The sequence below is a fragment of the Myotis daubentonii genome, chromosome 7 (assembly GCF_963259705.1).
Source record: "Myotis daubentonii chromosome 7, mMyoDau2.1, whole genome shotgun sequence".
Classification (NCBI taxonomy): Eukaryota; Metazoa; Chordata; class Mammalia; order Chiroptera; family Vespertilionidae; genus Myotis; species Myotis daubentonii.
Window position 1 is genome coordinate 77378208 of NC_081846.1, and position 26029 is coordinate 77404236.

General features: G+C 42.2%; 1 protein-coding gene and 1 pseudogene across 16 annotated transcripts in view; both read right to left on the reverse strand.

Moving 5' to 3' along the window:
- R3HDM1 (R3H domain containing 1) overlaps positions 1–26029 on the reverse strand; it is a 185841-nt gene that overhangs the window by 155651 nt on the left and 4161 nt on the right. The gene's annotated exons all lie outside the window — the stretch shown is intronic.
- LOC132239010 (U2 spliceosomal RNA) lies at positions 5675–5843 on the reverse strand (annotated as a pseudogene).

Sequence of the window (26029 nt, forward strand, 5' to 3'; positions counted from 1 at the left end):
CCCTGTAATCCTTTTCTATGGGTTGTCTTTTCATTTTCTTTATGGTATCATTTGAGGTACAAAACTTTTTAATTTGACGGAGTTTAATTTATTGATATCTGACATATTTGAAAAAGTTCCCAAAAAACATTTTATACTCCTCATTAACAACAACAAACCATACTCACTTTACTAATTCTTGTAGTATGGGCATGTGTTGAACAACAATGTATAGGCCTTTTTGGGCTCAAGAGAACTGAGTGAAAGAATGCTAGTAAGGTGTATATTGATTTTGCTGAGGGGTACAAAGGCAAACACATTGATAAGCTGATTGCTTAACCCTTTGAGTGCCAACCAATATCCTAGGAACTATACTAAAATTGCCAAGGCATTTTTGCTGATTTTACAGCAGTTTAGGAAAAAAATTATGAATCACAAGTAAATGAAGTTACATATTCAAAAACTTAAGGAAACCTTACTACATTGACATATTTAGCAATATCATCATCACTAATGAAAGCAGACTTAGAACTGGACGCCATTTCAAAGCTTTGATAGCGCTCCCAGCACTTTTGGCAAAAGCCAGGAGGAGCGCGATTGCGCTCCCCAGCACTCTAGGGGTTAAATGAGTCTTCCTGAAAGAAAGATCTTGGTCAAAAAGGATCTACACTAATAAAAGACAAAGATTCTAATTGACCATACCTTTGCTATGCCCACCAGCCAATCAGAAGAGTATGCAAATTAACCATTAAATTTGCATACTGCAGGCGGGGTGGGGCAGTGCCATCCACCGCCTGCCCCAACCCCAGATCGGGCCTACCGTGTGCGCGACCCGGGGTGGGGCAGCGCCATCTGCCACCCGCCCCAACCCCGGGATCGGGTCTGCCGTGTGCGCGACCCGGGGCGGTGGGGCAGGCACTGCAGGATCGGGCCTGCCATCTGCCACCCAGGGAGCGGGCCTAAGCCAGCAGGTGGTTATCTCCCAAGGGGTCCCAGACTGTGAGAGGGCACAGGTCGGGCTGTGGGACACCCTCTCACTCCCCGCCAGTGCACAAATTTTTGTGCACCGGGCCTCTAATACATATATAAAAAATATTTTTGAAAATGAGCCAACCAAGACAAATCAAAGACCAAAGCACCTAGCATAATAAAAATGTACATATGATCTCATGCAAGAGCAAGAAGGCCTTTCGGCAGTACTGGTGAGAAGCTTTGTTATGCATATCGCTACAAAAATGTCTAAGAATTACATAATTTCTTTCTTCATATGGTTATTTCTACAACTTCCAAAGAACCAGATTCCCCAAAGGGAAACTGAGTCTTATTCTTGCACTAGGTGTGGGATCCAGAATGTAATAATAGGTCCCTCTCCCTTTTTTGGCAAATAAGTTTTCTGTCCATTTGGTGGTTTTCCTGGTGTTGATCACCTCCTTGGCTGATAATTAAGTTATACAAAATAGATTTCTGAGGGGCTGGCTGCCTTGAAGATAACTAACTATGATGCAGCCATCTAATCAGTAACCACAGATGAATAAAAGATAATTTTTTGTCAGGTGTACGGACCGAGGCAGTAATTGCTTACATATTCCTAAATTAGAGAGACATCATCACATGTGCAAAATAACACTTCAGGAAATGCTTTGAAATCATACATGACATTAAACACCTGCATCACTTCTATAGCAAATAGCAAAGTCAGATAACTAATCCAGAATCAAATGATGAAACACAAGCTTAAGTGGCAGGAAATAAGGATAATTTGGTTGCTTAAATCTTAAAACTACACATCTCAAATCTATCAACTGAGGAACAGATTCTTCTAATTCTTTTTTTATTTATTTCAGAGAGGAAGGGAGAAGGAGAAAGAGATAGAAACATTAATGATGAAAGAGAATCATTGACTGGCTGCCTTCTGCACGCCCCCTACTGGGGATTGAGCCCACAACTGGGCATGTGCCCTGACTGGAATCAAAGCTGGAACCCTTTGATCTGCAGGCTGATGCTATATCCCAGTGGATGGCAAACTCATTAGTCAACAGAGCCAAATATCAACAGGACAACGATTGAAATTTCTTTTGAGAGCCAAATTTTTTAAACTTAAACTATATAGGTAGGTACATTATTATTAACTTAATTAGGGTACTCCTAAGCTGGCATTTGCTAAAAATGTCTTCAATCTGATTGAGGTACGTTCGCTGAGGTCGACCCCTTCCAACTCTCCCATCCACACTCGTCTTGTATACTTGTTTCGTCTATCTCCTTTCGTTCATCCTCTCTATATGTCCAAACCATCTCAACATACCTTTTTCAATCCTTGACACTACATCTTCTTTCACTCCACAACGTTTCCTAAAATTAACTTAACTTTACTTAAATTTTTAAGTCAACTTCGCACTGTACGTGTGTGCCCGCACATGGTATTTTGTGGAAGAGCCACACTGAAGGGGCCAAAGAGCCGCGGTTTGCCGACCACTGCTCTACCCACTGAGCCAAACTGGCTAGGGCAGATTCTTCTAATTCTTGAACAAAAACAACAGAAGGACCCAGAGTTATTGCTTACAAAGGGTTTATTATGTGATAGGTATATTGAAGCATTCTTTTTTTTTTTTTAAATGTATTTTTATTGATTTCAGAGAGGCAGTGAGAGGGAGCGAGAGATAGAAACATCAATGATGAGAGAGAATCATTGATCGGCTGTCTCCTGCACACCCTCTACTGGGGATTGAGCCCGCAACTCAGGCATGTGCCCTTTACTGGAATTGAACCTGGGACCCTTCATTCCGCAGACCCACACTCTATCCGATGAGCCAAACTCACCAGAGCCTATCTAGGCATTCTTTATGAGACAAGTAATATAAGTATCCTTATTTTTAATTAAATTTATTAGGTTCACGTTAATTAATAAAATTATGTAAGTTTCAAGTGTACAATGGAAAATAGTATGGAGGCTCCTTGAAAAATAAAGAATACCATCACCATATGACTCAGCAAGCCCTCTTCTGGTATCTACCCAAAACATTAGAAGACAATTATTTGGAAATATATACACACCCCTATGTTCACTGCAGCGTTAATCATAGTGGCAAAGACATGGAAACAAAGTATCCTCTGATACTAGATGTTGGATAAGTAAGAAAACTGATCCATAGATTAAGTAACTTGTCCAAGGTCACACAACTAATGAGTGGTAAAGCAAGGATGTGAAAGCTCTCTTGAGTCCATGTGCTTAATCACTTTGATATATCACCTATTTCTCTGTGATTGTATAATTTTTAAAACATTTCTACATTCTTAGTTTAATTGAAAAATATTATCTATTATTATTTGTTCCCTGCTGCAGTACGGAGTAGGGCAAGTCTGGTCAATATAGTCCAGAATATTAAGCCACTGGAAATTTAAAAACCAGCCTCCATGGTAAAATCTTTGGGACTTGGACTGGACTGGGGAAGATAAGAGAAAATAAATGATGCCCAAGTTTCGTTTGTGAGCAATTGGGTGGACAGAGGTGAGGTTTGTTAAGATCAGGATTCCCTGGGGTGGGGGTAAGGGAGCAGGAAGTCCTCCCTTTGCCGTCTGTCCCCTAGCATATTCCTTGGCTTTCAGGGCAGAGAAATCCCAGGACTGAATGTGTAGACCTCTCACCTACTTGAGCTGGTTTCCTATGAGGAACTGTTCCCTTAATAGCTAAGTGACATCTCCTTATCTCCTTCTTTTAATAGGTCATCCATATCCCCTTTGAATAGGTTTCTTTTAAAGAAAAAGTAAATTTAAAAAGCACTGTTAAACTGACACCAACACTGAACTCAATTTCAAAGAGAAAACAGAAAAAGACAGACAAGCTATATCCAGAAATATACCCTTAAATGAGACCAGTAGATGATCCTTGGGCAGGATTTAACCCTTCAATGAAAGGAGCTGTTATGAATACCATGGCAGTTTATACATTGAATTAAAAATAAAAACAGCTATCCTTTACTTTTTAAAAGGGAATATATAACTGAAAGGAGTTTTACGGGTAAAATAGGCAGGTTTAGGGAGTTTTAGAAATTAGAGGGTCCATAGGGGAGGAGGGTTAGGCTATAGCAGAGATTACCAGATTATAGGCTACAGACTGCTAGGATGCCACTGAGTTACAGCAAATACTGACCCTTTTGATATTAAAAAGAAACATTTTAAAATTTCTTTCATACTTGGAAAAAGTTGAGAACCTAACCTTGAAGACAAGTACTAGAGACAGTAGTACCAATCCCAACAAGGGAGAAACCATCTTGCCCAGGCGTACGGATTTGAATGTTTCCTTCCCTAGAACAGGTATATTACTATTAGACCATCTAACCAACCAAATCACTTTAAGCTGAACTCCTGCTCAGCAAACAACCTTTTAACTGTAATCTGACTAGCCCTGTGGCCGGCAAACTATGGCTCGCGAGCCACATGCGGCTCTTTGGCCCCTTGAGTGTGGCTCTTCCACAAAATACCATGTGCGGGCGCACGTACAGTGCGACTGAAACTTCGTGGCCCATGCGCAGAAGTCGGTTTTTGGCCTGGGTGAGTCTAATTTGAAGAAGTACTGTTGGTATTTGGCTCTGTTGACTAATGAGTTTGCCGACCGCTGGACTAGCCCATGGAGATTAACTTGAAGACAATGCACTGGTAATGCTGATAGGAGCAGAACTCAACTCTCACAGTATTCCTATATAATAAAAGCAAAATATATTAAGTGTCTGGTCATCCGTTCAACCAATTAAAGAGTAATGTGCTAATGATATGCTAAGGCCATTCAACTGCTTGCTATGGCATGCACTGACCACCAGGGGGGCAGACAGTTGACTGGTGATCCAGTTGCTATGACGTCCACTGACCACCAGGGAGCAGACGCTCCGACCAGTAGGTTAGCTTGCTGCTAGGGTCTGGCCAATCCAGACTGAGCAAGATGGGCCAGACACGCCCTGGAGCCCTCCCGTGGTGTGTCCCCCCCCCCCCCCCCCCCCCAGCACTGACTGTGTCCCTCCCTTGGCCTGGCCTGTGACCTCTTGCAATCCGGGATCCCTTGGGAGATGTGGGAGAGCTGGTTTTGGCCCGATCCCCCAGGCCAGGCTGAGGGACCTCACTGGTGTACGAGTTCGTGCACCAGGCCTCTAGTAAATTAATACTCTGACATCCAGATTTATTTAGTCTCTGTAAATTCATTAACTTATATAACCTGAGTACCTGCTGTTCTTTTTCTTTTTAAATACATTTTTTTCTTGATTTCAGAGAGGAAGGGAGAAAAGGAGAGAGAGAAACATCAATGATGAGAGAGAATCATTGATCGGATGCCTCCTGCATGCCCCATAACAGGGATTGAGCCCACAACCTGGGCATGTACCTGACCAGAAATAAAACCTTGACTTCCTGATTCATAGGTTGACGTACAATCACTGAGCAAAACCAGCGGTTTTCTTTATGTGAGTCTACAAAAACAAAATTTTGGAGTTTTCAAAGCTGAGGACCCAAACACTAAAGTTGTATAAATCTATCACCATAAATGATATTTTGTGAGGTCTCCTGGCAGTACCACTCTTACCCCTAACTTATTCTCTTTCTAATAAGGAAAACATGAACAATAATATAAAGAGTTTTATCATATTCTAGATCAGTAATGCAATGGCCGAGTTTACAAAAAAGAAAGAAATCTAGTATTCTACTTACTTAAATAGCATGTGTCCAGTTCAGGGAGAACAGTTATTCTGGAGAGCATGTCAGATAAAATAAGATGCAAAAGTAATATCTGATTCATAAATTATTTAAGAAAGTTTTCAATTTTATTAAACTGATAAGAATAGATACTATACTTGATCTTAGCCAAAAGGCCAAGAAGTGATTCAATTTTATTACTCATATTACTACATTTATGTTTCAAACATATCTTTTTATTGCATAAGGCAATAGTTTATTCTTAAAGTTGAAACTTCAAAGACTCTTTGCTCTGTGTAGTGATTTCTACTAACAAAATTTAATAATACTATTAAAGGGAATTTTTATTTTGCAAATAAGGAAGAAAAATATGAACATACCTCTGAAATACAGCAAAAATAGTTATTTCATAGAAAAGAAATTAAAAGATATTTGAAGAAAGAAATGCAATTTTTAAAAAATAGCATTTTTCTATTGTCAAGAAGATAGAACTCAGTCAAGTGCAGGCGGGGCCCAGAAAAAAAGGGCATTCTCATATAATGTTGGGAGTGAAAAATGTTCCAAAATTTTGAGAGGTCAATTTAGCACTACCTATCAAAAGCTTATGGTGAACAACATATCCTTTAATCTAGGAGGACCACGTAGAGTAATTTTATCCTAAAGAAAAAATTACAATGTATATCATAGATAACATTGTTTAAAAGACTGAAAAACTTGCCGAAACCGGTTTGGCTCAGTGGATAGAGCATCGGCCTGCGGACTGAAGGGTCCCGGGTTCGATTCCGGTCAAGGGCATGTGCCTGGGTTGCGGGCACATCCCCAGTAGGAGATGTGCAGGAGGCAGCTGATCGATGTTTCTCTCTCATCGATGTTTCTAACTCTCTATCTCTATCCCTTCCTCTCTGTAAAAAATCAATAAAATATATTTAAAAAAAAAAAAAAAAAAGACTGAAAAACTGTAAACATTATAGGACTGGCTGAGTAAATGGAAATACACTCAAGAAGCTGCAGACACTAATTTATTGGCAGCCAAGATGATGATATTTTAGGTAAAGGAAAAAACAAACTGGACCGCAAAACAGTATGTACAATACAATTTGATTTTTTGTTAAAATAATAATAATGTAAAGAAATGATTTATTTAGTGATAATTATGTGCCAGGGAATGTGAACAACACATTTTTAAAATCTGGAAGGATACATACCAAATGTCAACATTGGTTTTCTCTGGGTGATAGTAATTTATTAGTGGTTAGTTTTTATATTTTTGTTTGTCTTTTCTTATTTGTCTTTATAAACATACTAGAGGCCTGGTGTACGAAATTCGTGCATGGGGGTGGGGAGGGAGAAGGGTCCCTCAGTCCGGCCTGCACCCTTTCCAATCCAGGACACACTGGGGGATGTCGAACATCCCTCTTGCAATCCGGGCCACTGGCTCCTAACCACTCGCCTGCCTGCCTGTCTGATCGCCCCTAACCACTCTGCCTGCCGGCCTGATGCCCATAACTGCTCCCCTGCTGGCCCGATGGCCCCTAACTGCCTCTGCTTACCAGCCTGATCGCCCCCTAACTGCTACACTGCTGGCCTGAATACCCCAAACTACACTCCCCTGATCACCCCTAACCACTCTGCCTGCCGGCCTGATGCCTCCCTGCTGGCCTGATCAGCCCTAACCACCTCTGCCTCAGCCCCTGCCACCATGGCATTGTATGGAAGAACGTCTGGAAGATGTCTGATTTAATTAGCATATTACCCTTTTATTAGTAGAGATATTATATATTATAAAAATATCAACAAAAATCTATGTGCTAGGATCTATACTTGTGGGAAATGTGACTCTTTCAGACGTATCTTACTCCGTTTTCTTTTCTTTTTAAGCACAATACTTGAGATACAAAATACACAGGCTAATACATAAAAAAGAGCCAAACAATATGCATTAAAAATTACTTTAAGGTTAGTTAGTATTGTATAGCTAACTTATTTTTAGTGATTGGTCTTTTCTCTACATATCAGAGTTATAGAGGCATTCCACTAGGCTTTGGGTACTTTTTCCACTCAGCCCCAGGTTATTTCAAAAATAGTAATGGTTAAAATTTATTGAGTGTTGAAAAGGAACCTTTATGATCCATAATAATAAAAGTGTAATATGCTAATTAGACCAGACGTCCTTCTGGATAAAGCCGGGACTGCGAGGGAAGCCTGAGTCCTGGGTGCCTGCCTGCGACCGGAGGGAAGCCCAGGTCCCGGGTGCTGGAGGGAAGCTGGTGCCTGTAGTTGTGGGAAGGAAGACTTACTCTTGCAGGAATTTTGTGCTTTGGGCCTATAGTATTATATTAAACTAGGGGCCCGGTGCACGAAATTCGTGCACTGGGCGTGGGGGGTGGGGGGGAAGGGAGTGTCCCTCAGCCCAGCCAGCCCCCTCTCACATACTGGGAGCCCTCAGGCGTTGACCCCATCACCCTCCAATCGCAGGATCGGCCCCTTGCCCAGGCCTGACGCCTCTGACAGAGGCGTCAGGCCTGGGCAGGGGACCCTCATTTCCCCCCATCACTGGTTCTGCCCCCAGCCCAGGCCTGATGCCTCTGGCCCAGGCGTCAGGCCTGGGCAGGGGACCCTCAGACCCCTCCGATTGCTGGCTCTACCCCTTGCCCAGGCCTGATGCCTCAGCCAGAGGCGTAGACCCCCATCACTCTCTGATCACCTGATCGGCCCCTTGCCCAGGCCTGACGCCTCCGCCAGAGGTGTCAGGCTTGGACAGGGGACCCCCATCTCCCCCCGATCACTGGCTCTGGCCCCCGCCCAGGCCTGAGGCCTCTGGCCCAGGAATCATGCCTGGGCAGGGGACCCCCATCTCCCTCTGATCGCTTGCTCCACCCCCGCCCAAGCCTGATGCCTCTGACCCAGGCTTCAGGCCTGGGCAAGGGGACCATCATATCCACCCAATCCCCAGCTCAGCCCCCCGCCCAGGCCTGATGCCTCGGCCAGAGGAGTTGACCCTCATCACCCTCCGATCACCAATCACCGGATCGGCCCCTTGATCAGGCCTGAGGCCTCCGGCAGAGGTGTCAGGCCTGGGCAGGGGACCCCCAGCTCCCCACGGTTGCAGGCTCCGCCCCTGCCCAGGCCTAACGCCTCTGGCTGAGGTGTCCGGCTTGGGCAGCGGGGACCTGCAGCTGCAGCGGCCCCGTGATTGTGGGCTCCGCTTTAGGCCTAGGCAAGGGACCCCTAGCTCCCGGGACTGCCAGCTTCGACCATGCCCAGCTCCCATCGCTGGCTCCACCCCTACTTCCTGCTATCACTGGCCAGGGTGGCAAAGGCGCCTGATTCTCCGATCATGGCTGGGGGGCAGGGCAAAGGCGGCCCTAGGGCCGCCTTTGCCCTGCCCCCCAGCTCTTAGCTCCCCCCTGGGTTTCCGATCACTGTCAGTGGCAGGGGGCTTCTTCCTGCTTTCCCTTTCGCCTCCCTGCATTGTGCCTACATATGCAAATTAACCGCCATCTTGTTGGCAGTTAACTGCCAATCTTAGTTGGCAGTTAATTTGCATATAGCCCTGATTAGCCAATGAGAAGGGTATCGTCGTACGCCAATTACCATTTTTCTCTTTTATTAGTGTAGACTAGAGACCTGGTGCATGAAATTCGTGCACCGGCGGGTGGGGGCGGGGGAAGTAGAGGGGGCCTCAGCCAAGCCTGTGCCCTTTCACAGTCTGGGAGCCCACATGGGATGGCATTTTTAAAAAATCACCCTGTATTTAATTTTCTTACTAACTCCTCTGTTTAAACTCCCCTCACTCTCACATTCTGTTTCTTCTTTTTATTTAACTATTTTCCTGGCTTCACCCCATTTGAGCATCCTTCTCTTTCCTTTCTTTCCCTCCCTCCCTTTGAACCTCCCGCGGCCCCTCTCCCTCCCTCCCTCCTCCCTTCATTCCCGGTGTCTGTCTCCTTCTTATTCCTCCCATCCCCGGCCCCACTCACCTTTCCCTTGTGAGCCTGAACCCTGCCTCCCTCCTTCCTTCCCTATTACCTCCCCCCCCTGCACCCCCCCCTCGCCCGCCATGTTCACTGGTTTCTCTTTTAAACCTTCCCCTTTTCTCTCTGGGACCTGCTTCCAGCCCTTCCTGAGCGCTCTTAGATATTAAAGCTTCCATTTGGGGGGGCGTTAACCCCCAGCCCAGGGCCCAGCTCCGGCCAGGTCTTTGCCGTCCCCCTCTTGCCTAGCCTCCCCGCCATCCTCCTCCTATTGCCTGGGAGGAGGACGCCCCAACTTCTAGTCAACAAAGTACATTTAATGAGCCATCAACTTAACCCTGGGCAGGGTCTTTGTGGTCCAGCCCTTGGGGACGAAAACGGTACCCTCCTTAGTGTCCGACTCCACCCCAGCTAAGCTGCGCTTCCTCTCCCAGTGCGAGGGTGGCTGAGCCCATGCAGCCCAGGTGCTGCTGCCATGGAGCCGGAGCACCTCCGCCTGGAAGGCCTCCAACCATCCACCCCACTGTCCCAACAGCCTGTGCTGGGGCCACCGCCCTCCTCCCGCGTCTGGGCGGGGCTTCCCGCTCTGCACCACCTGCGCCCTGCCCCTCGCTGGGCACAGCTTCTCTGTCCCCCCATGTGCAGCCCCTCATTTTCTTCCCTTTTCCATTCCTGCGTCTTTTTCTTGCTCCCTTCCTGTATTTCTGTTTCTCCTCTTGGCCTGTCTACATGCAGGCCTGCCTTCCTCTCCCTCTCCTTTCTTATCCCCTTCTGTTGTATCCTATCCTACCACCCCAGGCCTTGCAGCTGCCTGAGCAGGGGGCGGGGACACAGCCTGCTGAATGGTCATTACATGACAGTGTCTTGGACAATTTGCATATTCCTCTATTATTAGTATAGATAACTTGTCAAAAATTTAAGATGGCTAACAAAAAAACAGAGTATACAATAAAATCACTCTCACAAAATCATTCTCACCCAAAGGGAAGACATATGCTAACCATCAAAGGAGCTAATATAAATACTTAACTGAGTATCAAATTTGGGTCTAAGTGTCATAGAAGCAAGGACAAAAGGAACACAATATAGGCACATAGTTTTCATTCTAAGAAATGACCAAATCCTTCCGAACAGAGAGACCTTTTCTTTCTCTAAAGGGTAATTCTTGCCGAGCCACAATGGCTTGGTGGCTGAACCTATGAACCAGGAGGCCACGGTTCGATTCACCATGAGGGCACATGCCCAGGTTACGGGCGCAATCCTCAGTGGGGGACCTGCAGAAGACAGCTCATCAATGATTCTCTCATTACTGATGTTTCTCTCTCTCCCTCTCCCTTCTTCTCTGAAATAAATAAATAAATAAATAAATATTTTTTTTAAATATATTTTATTGATTTTTTACAGAGAGGAAGGGAGAGAGATAGAGAGTTAGAAACATCGATCAGCTGCCTCCTGCACATCTTCCACTGGGGAAGTGCCTGCAACCCAGGCACATGTCCCTGACCGGAATCGAACCCGGGATCCCTCAGTCCGCAGGCCGATGCTCTATCCACTGAGCCAAACCGTTTTCAGCTATATATATTTTTTAAAAAGGTAATTCTTGTATTTGCTTTGGCAGTGCATAAACAAAAATTAGATTATATGGCTCCTATACAAGGATGACACACACATTCCTGAATTAGTCCCCATGGTCAAGGTTTCAGGGAGCCCAAGTATCATCTCATAAACTACTTGCTGTTATAAGAGATAAATGAAGAAATCAGGTTGTTCAGCCAATTAATACAAGACATTTCTGCCAATCATTGCTAAAAGTGAATGATAGAGCCATGGCCAGTGTGGCTCAGTTGGTAGGGCAACATATGGTGCACCAAAAAGGTTGCTGTTTCCATTCCTGGTCACGGCAAGTACCTGAGCTGTAGGACCAATTGCCCTTAGGGGGTGTGCAGGGAGGAGCAGATCAATGTTCCACTCTCACATTGATGTTTCTCTTTCTCTTTTCCTTCCTCTATAAAAAAAAAAACAATGAAAATATATTTTTTTAAAGTGATGATTACTATGTATTACTCTCAATCATTAGCCTCAATGACTGTCTAAAGTAGGCAGGGTAAAGGGGGCATATTATTTTTGCTGGGCAAAAGGTATAAACTGGTACATGTGATCACCCTTGTTATCAACCTAATAACAAATGGTAAAGATACAAAGTAAAAAGAATAGCTCGCTTATTTCTATCAGAATAAAATGAACATTGGCCACTTATTTATTGAAGATGAAATAGGAAGTTTACTATTCCTAAAGCTGAATTTGTTCCAGCAAGACAAGGTTAGCTTACTAAAAATACTTGGCTTTAAAAAGGTACCTGCTATAAGTACTAAAGCAGGGATGAAAAGTAGAAGCACCTAGCCACTGAAGGTTTCATGAACCTGAAGGTGTAAATAAATCTGAAATGGCTAGCTTTATAAAACTAACAAGGTAATTTTTTCAAAAAAGTATAGATATTAGTAAGTGATCTCTAATTTTCAACAAATTGGTAAGTAATCTCCCAATCTTCAACAAATCTAAAGACTGATAAATTTGATGTCAATCCCCAGCAAAATTACAGACTGTATTATTAGAAGAAAAACAACTTAAAAAAAATATACGATAGCTAATTACTAAGAACTAGTCTGGACAGAGTATATCATATAATACTAAACTTCGTATTTCTTGATAGGGTTACAACATTGTTAGTAAACTATATACTACATACTATATGATTTTCAAAAAGTTATTGACCAAGCTTTAGGGATGATGCTCAAACACAAATGGAAAATGCTGTCTAGAAGGATCAAATGTAAACATAATATTCACTTTTTGGAATAACTGCTTAAAACTTACAAACTTTAAAAATCTGCTATCCTTCCCTGGCCGAGTAGCTCAGTTGGTTAGAGCCGTGGTCGGCAAACTGCGGCTCGTGAGCTACATGCGGCTCTTTGGCCCCTTGAGTGTAGCTCTTCCACAAAATATCATGTGGGGGCGCGCACATACAGTGCGATTGAAACTTCGTAGCCCATGCACAGAAGTCGGTATTTTGTGGAAGAGCCACACTGAAGGGGCCAAAGAGCCGCAGTTTGCCGAGCCGCAGTTTGCCAACCACTGGAGAGCATCACCCCAGAATGCCAAGGTTTTGGGTTGGATCTTCGACCAGGGCACATATAAGAATCAACCAATGGATGCATAAATGGGTGGAGTTACAAATCTCTCTCTCTCAATTCAATTAAAAAAGAAAAAATAAATTCTCATGAAATTAAAAAAAGAAAGAAACCTGATATCTCAGTCTATCCCAAAGCCTGGATGCCCATATGCCTTATTCCTACAGACAGGCACTAGTCATCCTTTGTGAAGATACAAAAAGAAAACTAATAAAAGATGTATTTCATTATAACCACTTGAGTATCACCATATGATGTTCAATGGCCTGTTTCTCCTTAAAACTAAATATCCCTAATTACTTTAATCACTCCCTCTGTGATATGATTTCTAAACTTAGTCTGGGCATCCTGATGACCATGCCTCTAGACCAGCGGTTCTCAACCTGTGGGTTGCGACCCCTTTCGCGGTTGAACGACCCTTTCACAGGGGTTGCCTAAGATCACCCTGCATATCAGATATTTACATTACAATTCATAACAGTAGCAACATTACAGTTATGAAGTAGCAACGAAAATAATGTTATGGTTGTGTCACAACATGAGGAACTGTATTTAAAGGGCCAGAGGGTTGAGAACCACTGCCTTAGACCATCGGAAAACACATATATAATTACATATTGTATTTGTGATTAATCACTATGCTTTAAGTATGTTCAATTTGTAACAATGAAACTGGGGGTCACCACAACATTAGGAACTGTATTAAAGGGTTGCGGCATTAGGAAGGCTGAGAACCACTCGTCTAGTAGAAAGATACCTACAACAAACAAAAAGCCAAGTACATAATTGGATTAATTTTAATTGCCAATGACTGTTTTATACTGAGTTGACAGTCTTTTTCTCATGAACTGAGTCAAATTGTCTTACCACTTGTACAACTCATTTTTCTAAACTTAAATTGGTTTATCATATTCTAGTTCATATAACTTACTTTGAGTCTAATATTTTTAAAAGTCACTTAACATTTTACTGTCTTCTCCTAAATTAACAGACCAGGGGAGACTTAAAAACTATCTTAGGATAATAAAAAGCTGCTATCAAGTATACACTTTTTCCAGAGGCAGAAGTGGAACCAACAGATAAAATGGAATCAAGACTTGGCACACTAAAAAGAGAAAAGTTTCTTATAGAGTTGTCCAACAATGGACCAGGCCAGTTCAGAGAGTGTGCTATGAGATCGATACCTGACATCAGAAGCATTCTTCAGGAATCTGTTGGGGTAAGGGAGTCAGATGAGATCACGGTGTATTAGTCAATTTATGGTGTGATCATTAACAGCTAGAGTTCACCGAGTTAACACAGAGACTTCTGTCTAACTTGCACTACACATTTGATACCAGAGAGGTGACTCCCTAGTAAAGATATTAATAAAGTATGGCCCACGGCTGTTTTTGTATGTCCCTTGAGCTATGAATGCCTTTTTCATTTTTAAGGATTTGTGGAAATATAAAACAACAAAAAAGAACATATGACAGAAATGGTACATGGCCTGTGAAGCCTAAAATATTTACTATCTGCCTTCCTTGTGGTGACTCAGAAATTCAGGCTACTTCCATCTTGTGACTGATTCCTTGTTTCTTACTCTAACTGGCTCTGCTAAACCAACACCTATCTTACATGATAGTTTCTTCTACTAACACTACAGAATGAGTCATCTGGCTCCACTAACTGCAATAGGGCTGGGAAGTGTATTGTTTCAACTGCTTAAGGAAGCAAATGACTGGCATGGAAAGCATTGATGTCTCTGTAAATTTTCATTTTTAGTATAAATCTTAATGAAATAGTTCTAAACATCACAGTTGTGGTAAAGTAAAAATGCTCTAGAGTTAGAACTATGACAAAGGAACCTCATCATAATCTGCAGCAGGTCTAGATTAAATTCTTCCGTTTACATAGCCTTCAATTTTTAATATGTCCACAATGTTACTATTGAGTCATTTGAATGTTTAACTATGAGGAACTGCAGGAGTTTTTCCAAAGTTACTATGCCATTTTATTATATTACAGCTGGAATATGAGGATTCCAATTTCTCTACATTCTTAACACTTATTATTTGACTTTTTGAGTATAGACATCACAGTGGGTTTGAAGTGGCATCTCACTGTAGTTTTTTTAAAATTTAATTTAATTTTTTAAATTATATTTTTATTGATATCAGAGAGGAAGGAAGAGGGAGAGATAGAAACATCAATGATGAGAGAGAATCATCAACTGGCTATCTCCTGCACGTCCCCCACTGGGGATCGAGTCCGCAACCCAGCATGTAGGCTGATGCTCCATCCACCAAGCCAAACCGGCTGGGCTCACTGTAGTTTTGATTTGCATTTCCTTGAAGGGTGAAGATGTTTATTTACTTTTTAAGCTGACTCTTGAATGTGACAGAAGTATTATGTCACCAGCACAAAGGAGGATGTTGTATATTTGCTAGAATAGGATGAACATAAACTTCTTCATGTTTGTACTAATTTGCAAGGGCTGCCACACAAAATCCTACAATTGGGTAGGCTGAAAAACAGAAATTTATTGTCTCACAGTTGTGAAGGCCAGAAATAAAAAATCAAGGTGCTGGCAAGGTTGGTTCCTTATGAAGTATACATTCCAGTCAGCTCTCCTTGTCATGTAAATGGCGGTATTCATGTTTATGTGGCAATTTCCCTACATAAGTATCTGTGTCCACATTTCCCTTTTTATAAAGACACCAGTTATATTGGATTAAGTGTTCACCTGCTCCAGTATGACTTCATCTTAACTAATTATACCTGCAATGACCCTATTTTCAAATTAGGTCACATCTGAGGTACTGGGGGTTGGACTTCAACATAAGAATTTGGGGAGGGGCAATTCAACACATAGCAACATTAAAAAAAATTTTTTAAAACATATATTTTACAGAGAGGATGAGAGAGGAATAGAGAGTTAGAAACATCAATGAGAGAGAAACACCGATCAGCTGCCTTCTGCACACCTCCCACTGGGAATGTGCCCACAACTAAGGTACACGCCCTTGACCAGAATCAAACCTGGGAGCTTTCTGTCCACAGGCCGACGCTCTATCCACTGAGCCAAACCGGTTAGGGCATAGCAATATTTTTAAAATTTATGGTGTAAAAAGGTAGCGTAGAGGAAATACATAGCCCTGTCTTAGATTCACTATTAAAACTAGATCTTGCGCCCTACGTGGTTTGGCTCAGCGGATAGAGCGTCGGCCTGCGGACTGAAGGGTCCCAGGTTCGATTCTGGTCAGGGGCATGTACCTGGGTTGTGGGCACATCCCCAGTAGGGTGTGTGCAAGAGGCAGCTGAATCGATGTCTCTCCCTCATCGATGTTTCTAACTCTCTATCCCTCTCCCTTCTTCTCTGTAGAAAATCAATAAAATAAAAACATAAAAATAAAAAACACCTAGCTCTTGCTCTGTTAAAATGCCTTTCCACGAACTGATTTCTACTGGTGCTGTTATGAACATTTTCCAGCAATAACAGAAGCCTGAGACCTTCATTGTGATCACATGGTTTGGCTTACAAATTGTTCCTGTCCATGCAATCAAAGAAAGCTAATAATAAGTGGAGGTTCTCTTAAAGAAAGAAACATTAGTCTGAAAAAAACCCACAAAGTACCTCTATATTTCAGAAGCTTTTGGTAGTTTCATAGGCTTTCAACTTTTTCATTAGTGCCTTACTTTATTGTACCTTAGTGAATATTTTTTTTTTCAAATACAAAAGTCCTTTATACAATGCTGTTACAAAGTTTTGAAAACTACAAATGAAAAAGAAAAGGTTTATTGAAACACACTGAACTTATTCCAGATGTGTAGATTAAACTATTTATAAAAAAGCCTACTAACACAGGCATCAGAATTTTGGTATCAGCGTTCCTTAGACACTTCACACTTTAAATTTAAAAGTGTGAAAACTCTAATTATAATATTGACATTTATATAATGCCTCTTAAAATAATTTCACTTATTAAGACAGAATTCTAGCCCTACCTGGTTTGGCTCAGTGGCTCGAGCATCTGCCTGCAGACTGAAGGGTCCTGGGTTCGATACCAGTCAAGGGCACATGCCCAGGTTGCAGGCTCAATCCCCAGTAGGAAGCATGCAGGAGGCAGCTGATCAATGATTCTCTCACATCATTGATGTTTCTATCTCTCTTTCCCTCTCCCTTCCTCTCTGAAAATCAATCTATAATAATAAAAGCGTAATATGCTAATTAGATCAGACGTCCTCCTGGATGACCTTCCGGATGAAGCCGGGGCTGCGAGGGAAGCCCAGGTCCCGGGTGCTGGAGGGAAGCCGGTGCCAGCAGCTGGGGGAAGGAAGGCCTATTCTTGTAGGAATTTCGTGCATTGGGCCTCTAGTAAAAAAAATACAAAAATACAAAGAGACAGAATTCTAATTTAATCTTAAAAGGATCTTAGATTAGGTTATAAAGAACTAACTGAAAACCATATATAATGAGTATTTTTGCATGACTTAGTCCTCTGAAAACAGCTTAGAGCTATACAGTATCTAGTTATTCTTCATAAAATAAAAGGCTAATGTGCAAATCGACCGAACGGAGGAATGACCAGGCACTATGATATGCACTGACCACCATGGGGCAGATGCTTAACACAGAAGCTGCCCGCTGGTGGTCAGTGCACTCCCACAGGGGGAGCGCCGCTCAGCCAGAAGCCCTGAGCTGGGATCACAGCTGGCGAGTGCAACGATGTTAGCGGGAGCCTCCCCCGCCTCCACAGCAGTGCTAAGGATGTCCGGGACTGTGAGTGGGTGCAGGCCAGGAGAAGGGAACCCCTGAGTGCACAAATTTTGTGCGCCGGGTCTCTGGTATCTGTTATAAATAGCCTCAATTGTTGCTAAGAAAAAAGATAGCAATACTTCTGATCATCTAATGACCTCCTGGTTCGCAGGTTGACGCTCAACCACTGAGCCATGCTGGGTTATTTTTGCTTTTATTATCGGATCCAAAAAAATTGCAGTCAAGGCAGATGTCAAGGAGCTTGCCCCTATGTTTTCTTCAAGGAGTTGTATGCTTTCAGGTCTTATGTTCAAGTCTTCAATCCATTTTGAGTTGATTTGTGTGTATGGTGTAAAATAGGGATCCAGTTTCATTCTTTTGTATGTGGTTATCTAGTTTTCCCAACACCATTTATTGAAGAGACTATCCTTTTCCCATTGTATAGTCTTATCTCCTTTGTTGAAACTTATATATGCACTAGAGGCCTGATGCACGAAATTTGTGTAAGAGTAGGCTTGCCTTCCCCCAGCTGCCGGCACCAGCTTCCCTCTGGCACCCGGGACCCAGGCTTCCCTCTGGCTCCTGGCAGGCACCTGGGACCTGGGCTTCCCTCACAGCCCCAGCTTCATCCGGAAGGTCGTCTGGAAGGACGTCCAGTCTAATTAGCGTGTTACGCTTTTATTATTATAGATATTTTAAAAAAAATGGGCAGGCAAGGAGCCTGAATAGTCAACAGAAGACTCACTGGAAGAGAACCCTGGTAACAGAGGATGGAAAGTGGAGACAGCATAGAGACTGGTAGGAGGGGTGGAGGTGCGAAAGGGATGGCCAGGCTCTGACAGACAGCAACTGAAGTTCCGGAGAGAGATCACAGCTGTGGGGGGTTTCCACTAAGAACTCTGGGGTCTAATCTCCAAGCTGCCTCATCCACCCCTCCCAGCAGAGAGCACCAGAACTGAGAAGGATACCCATATAACATTTGGCTGTGAAAAGCAGCAGAGTTGCTGTTGGCCAGGGATAGACAGCTGGAAATTCAGGCACCCTCTTAAAGGTCCAACACACAAAATTCCCAGTCAAGTCACCCACCTTGTGCTCTGGCAGAGGGAGGGCAGAGTGGACTGGAGCTGAGTGAGCAGAAGCCAGGACTGGGGGCTCCGGGGTTAGAACTCAGAAAGCAGACATCCTGGTTTCCTGTGCTGAGTCATTCCCTTGCTGCGGAGGCCATAGTCCCCATGCAGGCATTAACTATACAGTTGGCTTTGCCTGGGGGGAAGACCATTGATCCACCCTATGGGGGGGGGCACCCTGTCCCACCTGTAGAGTTGCTCAAGCCCATTAAGAGACTGAGAATAACAATTAGCCTTCAGGCAGAAGGAACAGCCCCATCCCGATGAAGAGAACTCTTGCCACACCTATGGATGATTGCCTGAGGGCAACTCATGACAAAATCCTATCAGTCAGTAGACAGAGGCTGTAGTCCCTGGAGGCTTTGAATCTTTGCCTGATCTAACTAGTCAGAAACAGCATTTGACACTGTCCTGCACTAGAGATCGAGAGGCATAGCAGATCTACCTAATGCATAGTCACAAACCAAAACAGGCAGCATGGATCCAGAGACAGGGAAGCATGGAACAGAGTGCAGAATCTCGGAGGGAAGGCGGGGCGGGGGGAGGGGTGGTTTCAGTTCGTGGTGCCAGCCTTTTAAGAGATACAGCAAAAGACAAAGAGAGAATCTTAAAAGCAACAAGAGAAAAGCAGTTAGTTACCTATAAAGGAATGTCCATATGACTATCAGCTGATTTCTCAACGGAAACTAAGCAGGCCAGAAGGGAGTGGTAAGAAATATCAAAGTGATGAATAGCATGGACCTATAACCAAGATTACTCTACCCAGCAAAGCTATCATTTAGAATTGAAGGTCAGATAAAGAGCTTCTCAGACAAAAAAAAGCTAGAGGAATTCATCACCACCAAACCAGTATTATATGAAATATTGAAGGGTATTCTTTAAGAAGAGAAAAAGATAAACAATATGAACAAAATGGCAACAAATACATACCTATCAACAATTGAATCTAAAAATAAAAATAAACGAATAAGAAATCTAATGAACAGAATGAACTGGTATATAAAATAGAATCAGAGGCATGGAAATGAAACAAACTGATAATTCTCAGAGAGAAGGGGGGTTGGAAGAGATTATATGCATATATGCATTACCCTATAGACAATAGGGTGGCGAAGGCCTGGAGCAGGGTGGGAACTGGGTGGAGGGGGGCAATGGGGGAAAAAAGAGGGACATCTGTAATAAACTCAACAATAAAGATTTAAAGAAAAACAACACCTAATTACCTAAAGTTCTAAATGGACTAGGAAAAACAGGTCAATTCTAAGGTTTCAACAAAAATGTTCAAAATTTTTAAAAGGGGGGATGATTTTAAATAATCTTTCTACTTGTTCTTCATGTTACTGAGCGTAGCAAGAAATCATAAAAAGTGTGACAGTACAGAATGGGTATCATCAAAATCAACAAACAAGTGTTGGTGAGGATGTGGAGAAAAGGAAACCCTAATACATTGCTGTGTGAATGCAGACTGGTGCAGCCACTATGGAAAACAGTATGGAATTTCCTCAAAAAATTAAATATGGAACTGTCATTTGACTCAGTTTTCCCACTTCTAGGAACATATTTTAAGAGACCCAAAACACTGATCAGAAAGAATGTATGCACCCCAATGTTCATAGCAGTGCAATTTACAATAGCTAAGACCTGGAAACAGCCCAAGTGTCTATCAGTTGATGAGTGGATAAAAAAGTTGTGGTACATTTACATCATAGAATACTATGCAGCAGTGAAAAAGAAGAATGTCTTACCCTTTGAGACAGAATGGAGGGACCTAGAGAGTATTATGCTAAGCGAAATAAGGCAGAGAAACACAAGTATCACATGATCTTACTCATATGTGCAATCTAATGAACAAAATAGATCCAGAGACATAGAAGCATTGACCAGACTGTCAAATCTCAGAAGGAAGATGGGGGGGGGGGGGAAGGTGGGAAGAGATCAACCAAGGAACTTGTATGCATATATGCATAACCCATGGGCACAGACAATAGGGTGGTGAAGGCCTGGGGTAGTGGACTGGGGTGGTCTATAAGGGGTCAATGGGAGAAAAAAAGGGACATGTGTAATACTAAAGATTTAATTAAAATAAACAAAAATTTTAAGGAGTGTGACAGTATTCTCAGCTGATATGACTTTAGTATTAATCAAAATTTAAGAACAGAACAAGAATGGAATAAAAAAACAAATGGATTTTTATGCTGCATAATGCATATTAGGCATTTAAAACATATTCTTAAATACGCTTGTGAGTCTCACAGCTTTCTTTATAATAACTAAAAAACAGAAACAGCACACAGGTAGCCTTCATCTGAACAAAAAAAGAATTGCATTGAAACCAGACCACCAACTTATACCATACACAAAAAATAAACTCAAAATGGATAAAGGACTTAAACATAAGATGGGAAACCCATAAAAATACTAGAGGAATCCACAGGCAGCAAAATCTCAGACATATGCCGAAGCTATTTCTTCACTGATACTGCTCCTAGGGCAATGGAAACTAAAGAGAAAATAAACAAATGGGACTACATCAAAATAAAAAGCTTTTGCACAGCAAAGGAAAACATCAACAAAACAACAAGAAAGCCCACTGCATGGGAGAACTTATTTGCCAATGTTATCTCCGATAAGGGTTTAATCTCCAACATTTATAGGGAACTCATACAACCTAACAAAAGAAAAATAAACAACCCAATTAAAAAATGGGCAACGGACCTAAATAGATACTTTTTGAAAGAAGACAGAAGAAAGGCCAAAAGACATATGAAAACATGTTCAAAGTCACTAATCATCCGAGAGATGCAAATCAAAACGAAAATGTGCTACCATCTCACACCTGTCAGAATGGCTATCATCAACAAATCAAAAAATGACAAGTACTGGCGAGGATGTGGAGAAAAAGGAACACTCGTGCACTGCTGGTGGGAATGCAGACTGGTGCAGCCACTGTGGAGAACAGTATGGAGTTTCCTCAAAAAACTAAAAATGGAACTCCCATTTGACCAGTGATCCCACTTCTAGGAATATATCCCAAGAAACTAGAAACACCAATTAGAAAGGATAGGGATGCATACTATGTTCATAGCAGCACAATTCACCATAGCTAAGATTTGGAAACAGCCCTAGTGCCCATCAGTAGATAAGTGGATTAAAAAACTGTGGTACATCTATACAATGGAATACTATGCTGCGGTAAAAAAGAAGGAATTCTTACCATTTGGATGGGACAGCATGGATGGGACTGGAGAACATTATGCTAAGTGAAATAAGCCAGTCAGAGAAAGATAAATATCACATGATCTCACTCATTTATGGAATATAATGAACAACATAAACTGATGAACAAAAACAGATCCAGAGACAGAGAAGCATCGATCAGACCATCAAACCTCAGAGGGAAGGTAGAGGAGGGTGGGGGTAAGAGGGAGCGATCAACCAAAGGACTTGTATGCAAGCATACAGGCCTAACCAATGGACACAGACAACAGGGGGGTGAGGGCAGGAGTGGTTGGGCGCTTCAGTCACCCACCAGCCTGAAAACAGCCCTCAGCCCCTCACCCAGACTGGCCAGGGACCCCAGTGGGGACCCCCAACCTGAAGGGGGTGTGACCAGCTGCAAACAGCCATCAGCCCGTCATCCAGGGTGGCCAGGCACCCAAGCGGGACACCCTGATCCGGATCACCCTTCAGGGAAAACCAGCCAGCCCCCACCCGTGCACCAAGCCTCTATCCTATATAGTAAAAGGGTAATATGCAAACTGACCCTAACAGCAGAAAGACTGGGAATGACTGGTCACTATGACACACACTGACCACCACGGGGCAGACGCTCAATGCAGGAGCTGCCCTCTGGTGGCCAGTGCGCTCTCACAGGGGGGAGCTCTGCTCAGCCACAAGCCAGGCTGATGGCTGCCAGTACAGCAGTGGTGATGGGTGCCTCTCCTGCCTCCTCAGCAGCACTAAGGATGTTTGAGTGCAGCTTAGGTCTGCTCCCTGCTGGCAAATGGACATCCCCCAGGGAGCGGGCCTAAGCCAGCAGGTGGTCATCCCCTGAGGGCTCCCAGACTGGGAGAGGGCATAGGCCAGGCTGAGGGACCCCCTATCCCCCGAGTGCACAAATTTTTGTGCACCAGGCCTCTAGTCTACCTATAAAAAAGTAACTAAATATTGAACTCTAGTCAATTATATGTGCCAAAGTGTTCAAGAATGAAGTACAATGACCCTTGAAATTTATTTTGAAATGCATAAAAAGTGGGTGGATAGATATGGGATAAAGCAAAAAGAGCAAAATGTTAATAAACACAGAATTTAGTAACAGATCAAATTTTGTATATGCTTGGGAAATTTCAGCAGATCTCACAAAAGCAATGCAGATGCTAGAAAACACCAGTGATATGTCTATGTAGAATGGGAAAATGATTTTGAACTTAACATTCTACACCAGTGACTTTCAACGAGTATGCAGCAAGAATTTTTACAACATGCAATACCTGACTATTTAGTCAGGAGCACTGACAGCATTTCCCTTAGATTGTTAAATAAAAAGTCAACACAACAATGGCTGTGAGGTGTGCATGCTACGTCTATAAATATATGTCATATGATAGAGTTGCACTTTATTAGTCATGTCGTCGCATAGCAAGGTTGCATCTGATTGGTTAACTCTTGGTTTAAGAAATCCTTATGTAGAAGTACAGGCATTTGAGTTTTTAAAATGTCACTTTGGAGTGAAAAGGTTAAATAATTACTATTATTATTAATTTTGTGTAAATCAATCAAAATTACACTTATTTTTTTGTCAGAGGGATAAAAAACATATTTTTTGGTGTGCCATGGAATTTTAGCAGTTACTTTATGTGTGCTGTGAGTTGAAAAAGGTTGAGAATCACTGTTCTATACTATCAGTCAAGTATGATGGCAGAATAAAGACTTCAGACATATAAGGTTTCAAAAGGTTTACTTCATACGCAACCTTTCTTGGGAAAATATCTCAGGCTATTCCCTACTAGCAAGAGTAAGGAAGAGGAAGTATCCACAGTATTCAGCAAACAGGTGATTTAAGGTAGGAAGGCTGTGAAGGGAAGTCCTAGGATGAGAGCAGGACACAAGAATCCAAGTGAAAACTTTTTAGGGAAAGAGGCCTCTATGAAACAGACTGAATAACTCTGAGGATATGTCAATGACGCATTACTGTTTGTAAATCAGAAAAAAAGAAAGACAAAATTTCCAGGAAAATGAAAAAAATTACAAGATATCTATGCTCTAACACATTACAAAACAATGTGACATGATTTTGTTAAATTGGTGAAAGCATAGAAAAGACTCCATTTGACTTCTGGTGCTATGAACATTCTAGTTATCTTAAGAGACTCATGAATCCTGGTAATAAAACGGTAGATAAGGGAGTGATAATCAGTTACAGACCCAATGCACTGTTTGTTATGTGAATGCACTGATTTTTTTTAAAAAAATCTTTTTATAAATACAGACTTTCCAAAAAGTTAATTTTAGAAATGTAATAAGTTCCACACTGGCTCAGTTTTCTATCCCAGTAAAGAAAATGTTTACAATTTTTTCAGCATATTGAATAGTAAGACACAGAAATTGGCGAAATTACTAGAGTAAAATCAGTTAAGTCTGAGCATCATTTCTCTCAAATCATCTTATTATCCAAATGATTTGAAAACAGGTTTAAAACTGTCCTTCAAAACATTTCTTCCCAGTGAGCCCTGCATCTGGCACCCATTGGTCAGCTGAGCGGCCTCCCTCTGTGAGAACACACTGACCACCAGGGGGCAGCTACTGCGTTAAGCTTCTGCCCCCTGGTGGTCACTGCACATCATAGCAACCAGTCGACAGGTCCTGCAGCCGCTCAGGCTTTTATATATACTAGAGACCCGTTGCACGAAGAGATTCATGCAATAGCCTACCCTACCCCTGGCTGCCGGCACCGGTTTTCCTCCAGCACCCGGGACCCAGGCCTTTGCTCCGTCCGGAGCCTTCAGTCTTCAGGCTCTAGACAGAGCCTTCAGTCTTCGCTCCACCGCTTCGCCCCTATGTATGCAAATTAACCACCATCTTTGTTGGGTTAATTTGCATACTCTTCTGATTGGCTGGTGAGCATAGTGGAGGGAGGTTAATTTACATGTTTGTCTATTATTAGGAAAGATAGATAGATTTTAACTGTGTCTGGGATCAGTTGGATCTCCTCTTCTCTATGCCCTCCCTTCCTACATTAAATGTGTGTGTGTGTGTGTGTGTGTGTGTGTATGTGTTTCTGTTAAATGAAGACCTCGAAACAAGGAAATGTAACCAAGTCCTTTAGGAATGTAGCTCTGTCACTAGAATAGTTCAGGCAAAGGCTAAATTATCTGCCTGATTTCTCTCCCAACAAGAGCTTGCTCAAAATGCACAAGCCTTATAGCAACTGAAAAATGAACAATATAGATGATCGATATCAGATTCTTTTTAGCTTATATGATAAGTGATTGGACAGTGAAAGGGCAACAAGGCCTAATAAAAGAAGAATGAAAAAAGAATTGGCATTTAGGGCAAATAAAGCATATAAAATGAAAATGGAAATTGCATCTTGGACATGTTTGATGTAGGGGTATTTCCACTGTGCTCAGATACATGGGAACATGACAGTAAAAATAACACAAAGGAACAATATGAAATGTAAGAACAGTGTTTTGCAAAGAATATTTGTTATAACAGACCCTCTTTTTTTGAATACCATACAGGAACATACATAATAAGTAATGGCTATTTTTTGTACTTGACTTTCTAATTTTTAAATAATCATATTGATAGGAAGTTGAATAAAATAGTATAGCAAGTCCTATGTACTACTCATCCAGTTTCCCCCAATAACATTACTTAGGTATAGTTTAATATCAAAACCAGGATTGACATTGATATTTACACCTTATTCAGATTTTCCAGTTTTAAATGCACTCATTTGTGTGTTTGTCTCTATGCAATTTTATCACCTGTACAGATTTATGTATCATCATCACAATCAAGATACAGACTATTCTATTACCACAAAGATCCCTTATGCTACTGCTTTACAGTCACAACCATCCTACTCCCCCAACACCATTCTAATGCCTGGCAACCACTAATCTGTTCTCCATCTCTATAATTTTGTCGTTTTAAGAACGTTATATAAATAGAACCACATGGTTGCTACATGTAGCAGTGGTTTGTTCCTTTTTATTGCTGCATAGTATTCCATATTATAAATATAGCACTTTGTTTAACCATTCACTGACTGAAGGGCATTTGAGTTGTTGCCAATAAAAAGATACTTGTTTTAAACATAGTTATTCTATAATAACCAAG